The sequence below is a fragment of the Octodon degus genome, unplaced genomic scaffold (assembly GCF_000260255.1).
Source record: "Octodon degus isolate 3935 unplaced genomic scaffold, OctDeg1.0 scaffold00114, whole genome shotgun sequence".
Taxonomy (NCBI): domain Eukaryota; kingdom Metazoa; phylum Chordata; class Mammalia; order Rodentia; family Octodontidae; genus Octodon; species Octodon degus.
Window position 1 is genome coordinate 232,681 of NW_004524690.1, and position 8,800 is coordinate 241,480.

An 8,800-nucleotide genomic window follows, 5' to 3' on the forward strand; every position below is an offset into this window, starting at 1 on the left:
AGAGAGAGAGAGAGAGAGAGAGAGAGAGAGAGAGAGAGAGAGAGAGAGAGAAATGGTGATTTAATTAGATAAAGAGAAGTTCACTTGGATGTATTGGAAGTACTCTATCCTAACCAAAAGATCCAAAGATGACCTGGAAGGGAGCAAACTGCAACTGAATGAAATTTAAGGAGCTTGAACATAAACTAAATTTGTAGTGAAACTGACTCAATAAAGTCACATTTCTGTTTGTACCAGGGATCTACAGAGTTGTATTTCACCTCTGACCTCAGCTACTTAAATGAATGAGCTTGTCATTTGCAACCAAAAACTAATGACCAATCATATTGAGTCATTGTCCTCATAGAATACATGTTCATCTTTTTCTAGGAAGGGCTTGAAACCTGTCAACAACTCAAATTAAACAGAGTGATTTATTCTTAAATTAGTTATCTTTTTCAGATAGCTTCACTGTTGAATAAGTTTTCAACTCTATATTTACTCATATTTTAAAGTCTACATCTCAGCCCAGGTTTAACATTAAATTTTAATCTTGAATTTTTCATTGTTTCACAAAATCCCAGTTGTTGTGTATTTAACTTTCTCCTTCAACATATGTTAGTTTTCTGGCAGTAAACTGCTTGATTTATAATAATAGAAAGTTGTTATTAGATATTATGTATCATTCTAATTAAAAATTTTAGGCACAAATAAAGGAACTAAATATGGCAAGAAATTAAAATATTTGAGCACATAGTAGTAAATCTTTTGTGGAATTTGACAAGTTCATAAAGATAAGTCACAGAAATAATTGTTCTAGGGATAATTACAATAATTAAGGGCATACAAAGAAAAGAATAGTTAAATTTACATTAAAATATTATATGTCCAGTAATGCTTTAAACAAAAATCAACTAACAACATATTGACTGATAAATATAAGTATAAAGTTAAAACAATTCTTTTTCCCAGAATTTTAGGTAGCACATCCAATGTGTAATTCAGAAAATCGTTTGGAGTTTATGACAATAAGCATAGAGTAGCTCAATAGAAGCAAAATCATAGAGTGGGTGGTATGATTTAATATTTCCCTATTCAATAAAAACTATGTTGAATGACATAAGCAAGTTTATTCTGGTTGTCTTATAGATTAATTAGTGACAATCTGATTAAGAAATAGTGGTGATAAGTGAGACAGATAACATGACAACAGAAATATAGAATCTACAATACTTAATGAGTGGATGTATATGCCACTCATTAAGTTAAATACAGATGGCAACCATCTCTACTTACCAAACTGAAGGTGAAGTTCTCTGTCTGAATCTGGGCTGTATTGTGTGACTAACTCATTTTGGATATTATAGTCCTTGACTGGTGGGTCTTATTACTTGGGCACGTTGTGTTGGCATAAGACATTAACACAAGGCTGGAATGAAGAAAGAAAATAACCAATACGTAAACTCCTCTGAGGGAAATTCTAAGTTCACTAACACCTCTTACGAGGGTCCATCTCTTAAGTGCTCTACCACCTGGGGACTCAAGCTCGGGACTCAACTTTTAAGACATGAGCCTTTGAGAGGTATTCAAGATCCAAAAGATTACAAGCATATTCTATTATAAAATATTTTGAAAGTACACTGTGTTTCAAAAGAGTAATAAGACTTGCATCCATCCAATATTTTTGTGGACTCAGAGGTTCTTTCATTTACCCACTATAAGCATTTTATGCAGTCATTAAATTTAAACAGCTCTTCAAATTCTCTCTCTCTCTCTCTCTCTCTCTCTCTCTCTCTCTCTCTCTCTCTCTCATATCATTTTTCCTTGCCTATCTGGATTTATCACTTATTGCTCAGTTTTCATATAATACAATCACCCTGTCATTTATTTTGTGCTCTTTTCTAGTTCTTTTACTCATCTGTAGACATTTATTTATTTATTTATTTATTTATTTATTTATTTATTTATTTTGCATGACTGCCAGTGGCAAATGTGGCAAGGTATAAGTAATTGATGGGGAACAACATTTTTTAAAAATAATTTTATTGAGAAACAAATAGCAATGAGACAGTTTCAAAACCAATTATTAGGACAGCTTCAATAATTAATACATTGCATATTGTTTTCTTAGTGGTTATTTGTTGTACAAGATTCAGACATGATATCCTATTTACAAACACTATTAGAACAAATCTTTCTATTCACTGAATTAAGAGAATGTAACTGTATGTCTCTTTTATTTTGAATATACAGATACAAAATGGTAGTTCATTTGCATCCCTTTTTTTGTTTAGTTTTGTCAGAGAAGGGTATTCCATCATCATGGTGAGCTACCGATGGAGAAGAAAGATTCTGGTGACCAGGCTGATGGCACTGATCCAATTTTTCTGGGAAGCAGCTGAGTATTTATCAGCTGAGGGTAGGGAAGGGAGTGAATAGATAAATTGTGGGGCAGGACAGGGCTGCTCTTCTGCCAATGACCATCAGCCAAGTATGCTTAGTGATCTGGTACCTGGAGTGTGCTCTACAGGAGCTCCTCAACAATGGCAGTGAGCATTGCCTCTGGCCCTGACATGCCCACACATCATCATTTAAATATTATAGGTGCTAGAACTCAGCAAAATATTCCTGTATAGTCCAGTAGTCCATGGCAGTAGTGGATTTTCCATAAGACTGACAATGTCAGAAGTTGTTGACTTGAGCCTTTTACAGCTCAGCATATTAACATGGCTTTACTTTTTATACTTCATTTTTATACTTTTCTGCTGCATGGTTAAGACTAAGATAAAGCAAGATCTATATAACAAGAAATGTAGTTTTTGTATCTGCACAGGTCAGTCAAATCCCCTCAGGATTTATCCTGAAACCCTGTACCACAGTTTGCAGATCCTTTGACAGTGTCAGCCATGTGGATGAGTCACAGCCATTGTTTGACTAATTTGCTTTCTGTGAAAGCCTGACAGAATGTTTTCTCTCAATGTGACCCTCCTTAGGCACAGTCTACATCATCAGTCACTTTCCTCTGTGGCCCCATAATCTCCTTGATCAGAAAATTTGGGACAAAACTGAGTTACATGATGTTACAGTACAGGACTTACTATGTCCTAAATCTTCACTGATATTGAAAGGCTAGGGACAAAATGTTGGCTGTCCTTGAAGCCCTTCTTTTTCTCTAACTTTTAGTCTGCAAACTTAGTTTGTTAACCTTCCAGAAGAGAAGCTTACTGTTATTACCCTGAAACATAAACTGTTGAGCTTAATCTCACTATCTGTCTGAATATCAAACATCTTACGCATAACATGGAGCAAGTATTTTCTATCAAGTATTGATATATTAACCTTTAAGTCTCTACAGAATATGAAGAAAAAAATTAAAAAATAAAAAACTATTTAAAAAATAGGAATAAGCAAGTTTAGAAATCTAACCAAATACAGCACTGTAGCAGGACCGTTCTGTGACTTTTGTCTCTTGTCTTCATTTATTACCCTTTTTCTTTTGAAGAAACATTTACTTGAGAGACAATATGGCAGTAATTGGTATGTCATGACAGGAAGTATGTTTAGAAGACCAGAATGACAAGCATTCCAAGCATGACCCTACCATTACACATTGCTATCCTCAGTGCAGTTGCTTAGTTCACAGGTATCAGCATATATAGTTAGTCAGGGTAAGAATCCTACCATTTAACTTATAGTTTCAAAAACCTGCTGAAGATTCTCAGCATCATTACCTTACCCATCATGTACATGTAAATGTGTGGCTTTGCCCGTCATGTTTCCTAGCTTCTTTCCTTGCCCTCTCTTCGTTGTCTAATCCTCAAGTTCTCACTTTCCTTTTAATTGTGTTATACCCTTCTATTTTTATTTCTTCTTTTGATTTCTTATAATAGGGAAACTATGCAATATTTACACATGTGGGTCTGGCTTATTTTACTTATGAGTATATCTTCAAGTAGTCCCAAGAGCGCAGAGGAAGGTCTCACTCACATGGTAGGCCTGAGCTTGGTCCAGGCTGTTTTATTTTATTTTTGTCAAGATGGTCATTCAGAACATTTAAGTCTGTGCTTAATATCCCTTTTTGATGTGCAGTGACATTTTGTTACACCACATCTCAATTAGAACTTACTCCATCCTTCCCCAATGTGATGCCTCAGAGCTTCTTGTTTTATAACTGTATTTAACCTGAGCTTGAAATTACTTAAATTGTTAGTTTTGGCTTCTATTATTTTTGCTCTGACTCCCATAGTAAAAACATAGACATCAAAACACATATCTTGTTTATTTCCACACATAAAGCATACTCATAAATTATTTGCCCTTGAATTCTTTAGGTAAGATAGAGTTATTGGTTTATAAACACGTTTCTATGTCACATGTAAATCACTCTCAAGAAATACATAGGGGTACCACAAAACCACAATTTTTGAAATACAGAAAAGGTACGACAGTGGAAGACAGTGATGACAATGTAATCGGTGTAATAAAAGAATGTACAGTATCATACATATCAGGTGATGTTACCAGTTGTCTTAAATTTTGCAACCTTAATTTGGTGGTAGCTATGGGGTGAATACAATGTTAGACTCAACAAAGTCAAATTACATGCCCTTTAAAAGATAAATGGTCCAGTACAATTCTTCCCAGAAACTTAGAAAATATCAAAGAGCTTTCATTTCACAAGCCTATTTAGGGATGTATAAAGATGGAATCTATCTTCATAATTTCTTTCCCAGAATATAAAAAGTGACAGTGAGAATGTCATTTTATCCCTTTTAGGGGGAAAAGTTTATCAATATTACTTTACTTACATTTTTATATTCCAATAATATTAGAATCAATTGTGCAAATAATTATAAAAATATTGCCAAGTATTTGTTTATTAAATGACAAAATAAGCTATTATAATAATGTATATATTCTTTGATCATTATCTATAAATATACTTTGCTAGTTATCATAACAGAAAAATAAAAATTTTACTTCAGTATATGTAACTTAGTCCTTTGAAGAAGTAGGCATTGGTACTCTTATACCTTATTTTTGTATATAGCAAATAGGACAAAGATATGCAGAATAGCACCAAAATAGTACTCTCTTTTGCTCTTGAACATCTCTGACAGGGAATTACTTGAGAATAAGTTCACTTTTCCAGAAAGGTCATTGTTATCTTTCCTAAAATCCAAAGAGAGACTTGCTAACATTTACTTCTATAGCCAATAAAGGATCTTGGTACCTAATCCGCCAGTAAGTATTCTGAAAATCTCATAGCATTTTGCAGGCAATGCTGTTTGTGAAAAAAAAAAAAAAAAAAAAAAAAAAAGAATCCTGAGACTGTAGCTAAATTAACCATTCTTTAAGTTTAACTACTCATTTATTTTTAAATTGTTATTTACTACTCAGAAAAGAGTGTGTTATCAATAAAATTTTGAAAAAAAAAAAGAAAAGAGAGTGTGTTAATAGGTCACCTTTTCTGTTTTCAAGCCTGTTATGTATTACAAATAGATTAAGAAATTTATTTTTTGGTGATGTTACTCACTTATCTGTATTTTACCTTCAGATACTTTGTTTTTCAGCTAGCATTTTTTTAAATTGATTATATAAATTTATATAGGCTATGTTGAAGAAGTGATAAAATGGTTGTGAGTTTTATTTTAATACAATTAAGGGAAAGCTTAATACATTTTTTAATTTAAAGTATTATTGAAACATAAACCAAAGAGTGTAAAATAAATTTGAGGAAATGATTCAAAAGTTAACTTTTACAAAATTGAGATTTAAGACTTGTATTATTCAGTTGACCAACTTTAATAACCAAAATCTATTTTTTTCCAGAGAGAAACTAATTCGTATCTACATTCTCTTATTGTTTTTACTTCTATTCAAATCCCTTTCAGCAAGAAATTATATTTTGATCTCTAGTTTTTTTAGTTTGGGACATATTTCTATAACTGTTTAGGATTCATATGCTTTTCTTCACAGTTTTGGAAATATAAAAATCATCTGCAATAACTGTTTAAATTCTTTGTTTAATTATTATACATTTTCCATTATTTTTATCTGTTTTCTTTTATTGGCTGATAGGTTTTCTCTTATGGGCTGAATTTTTCTTCTTCCTTACACTCTTGGTAATTTTAGATCATATGTCTCACATGAAGTTTGCTAAGTTAGTTATTGTAAATTTTTTATTGATTTAAATATTTTTATCTTTGTTGTGGTGTATAGTTAAGAGATAATTTGATCCTTTTTAGTATTGCTGATAAACTTTATTAGATGGAATAAAAATAAAATTTAATCTATGGATAATTTAACTGTACTACTAAGGTTATACTTATAAATACCCTCGCCATGTTGTATGCATTAAATTATATCATCTTTGTATACTTCTTAAAGCAATAAATGCAACTTTTATAAAAAATATACTTTATCCAAGTAACTGTAGTATTTTGCATAATTAAATTTTATGCATATGAAACTCATCTCATCAGTAAATAAGAAAAAGGAGTCATATTTATTTTTTACAGATGATCAGGGATTTATTTTAACCCATTTTAACAGATTATACGCAGATATCATGGTGCTTCCTTTTAGAGGTTATAGTTACAAGTAATAATCTTGTCTAAAATACATTGCTCTGTGCTACTTTGTTTCTAATCTTTAAAAGAAATACTATATTTGACATTTTTGGTTGTTCAAGACAGGAGGATAATCTAGTACCTGTTATTGAATGCTAGCAAGAAGTAAAAGTCTGAGTAAAATTATGTATCAAGAAGCAGTTCTAAATTTTATTAAGAATTGATTGATCTTGATCATACCTTTGCACAACTGCATCCTCTTTAATAACTTCTATTAATTATTGCATTTTTACAATAAGAAAACTATTTCCACTATGTGTTGAAGTATGTGAACTTACTTCAAATTTATAGGATATAAATGCCCTGATAATCTGGGGCTTTTAAAATTCTCTTTGATTAGGTATTGATTTCTGTATTTTTTTCCAGTAGGTCCTCAAAACACATATTAGAAACAAAAGGTGACAAGAAAATTATCTTGGATACAAAACTTATGTCATATTACCAAATTTATATTCCTCTCCATAAAATCTCTAAAAGTACAATCATGGTTTAACATCAACATCAGAAGAATGAAAGAAGGGCATTCTAATTTCAAAATTAAATAACTGAATAAATTAAAATTTACAAAATAATTTCTAAAGGTATCATCTTTAATTTCTTTAGTGTAATGTCTACTTAGTAATTACTTTTTCCAGCTATTTGATACTAGGGTCCATATTATTCATCTCTATAGTCCAGTACATACACGTAGCTTTTCAAATATTAGTTGAATAAATAGAAAAACATATGTGATCAGAAAACATTTTAATGTATTACTCATTAATATTAAGAGGAGGGTCAGGCAATCATTAGAAAGTACTTGTCTTAGTTCCTTTTCTCGTTGCTAAAACAAAATATCTCACACTCAAAGTTAAGAGGAAAATATTTATTGGCTCACAGTTTGTACAGGCTTCTGTCCATAGTCATCCGGCTCAATGGCAGGGTGGCTGGGCAGAGAGGCATCGCACCAGAGAAACAATTCATGGCTGGCAGTCAAGAGTACACTAGCCCTCTTTCCGTCCCTTATATTTTATATAGGCAACCTGCCCTAGTATGGGTGTAGTGCTCACATCTTCTGTCCTAGCTGGAGCCATGCCAAGCCAATCAGTGAGATGTTTATTATTCATACGGCCTTGATACCAGCACCACACACACTAGATCTAGACACCTCTGGAAAGACCCCCCACCCCGCCGCCATGACTCATGAGGCTTTGGGGGGACATCTAGACAAAGCAGCCATAGCAATACTTTCCAACCTGGTTAAGGAAACAAGCTTCATTTCATCTGTGAGAAATATAGGGCTGCAAATCCCTTCCAGTCACATATGTTTCTGTGTCAGTGAAAAAGGAATTATTATTTTAATTCTTATTTTCAAAATATGGTAAAGTGTTGGAGGAAATCAGCTCCCTTACTGAGATAGCAAGTTTTATATAGACTATTGTATATATTAAAATAACTTGCTAACAAAGGATAACATATCCAGAACATCAATTTAACCTAATTTACATAATATGAATGTGAATCATAATTTCAAGGTAACAGTTCTTCTGATAGGACTTAGGATATTTGCACAACACAACTTTAACTTATTCTTGATGTTTTCAGAGTTCCCCTAGGGAATAACTGATAGAAAAATCAATAAAAAAATATAGTTTTCGATTAATTTAAGTCTAAAATACTAGAAGACTCCACACATAAAGTTTTGTTTTTGTTTTTGTTTTCAGTAAGGCATTTTAGAAGAGTGATGACTATTATAAATTCAGATGTTTGGCTATATATATGCATTACCTAATGTAAACCAGATCATAAGAAGCAATTTTTACAACAGAGCAACCCTTCTACATTTTCCCTATGATAAAAATTTAAAACCTTAATTCACTGAAAATTTGCCTCACTGCCCTCTGAGAGTTTGTGCCTGCCTAGTCCATAGACCCCAGTTAAGAACTATTCTATCATCTATACATCAGAGGAAAAAGTGTCTGTGTGCTATGTTGATAGTCACTCTAAACAAATATTTATACAGTTGAGATCAGAGATAGAAAATGTCAGTCCCAAATCCACCCATGATGGCACATGTACCAGATAGATGACAAAGTCTGGCTCAGGTTATAAAGGCTTGTGAAATACTTGAATCATATTTTGCAACCCTTGAAAGAATTCAACTTGGAGATTAGCAGAAACCAGGCTCAGTTCTGTCCATAATCCCCTTT

General features: G+C 32.3%; 1 pseudogene; it reads left to right on the top strand.

Moving 5' to 3' along the window:
• LOC101576136 overlaps positions 1-4,160 on the top strand; it is an 11,251-nt pseudogene extending 7,091 nt beyond the window's left edge.
• The last annotated feature ends 4,640 nt before the right edge of the window (positions 4,161-8,800 follow it).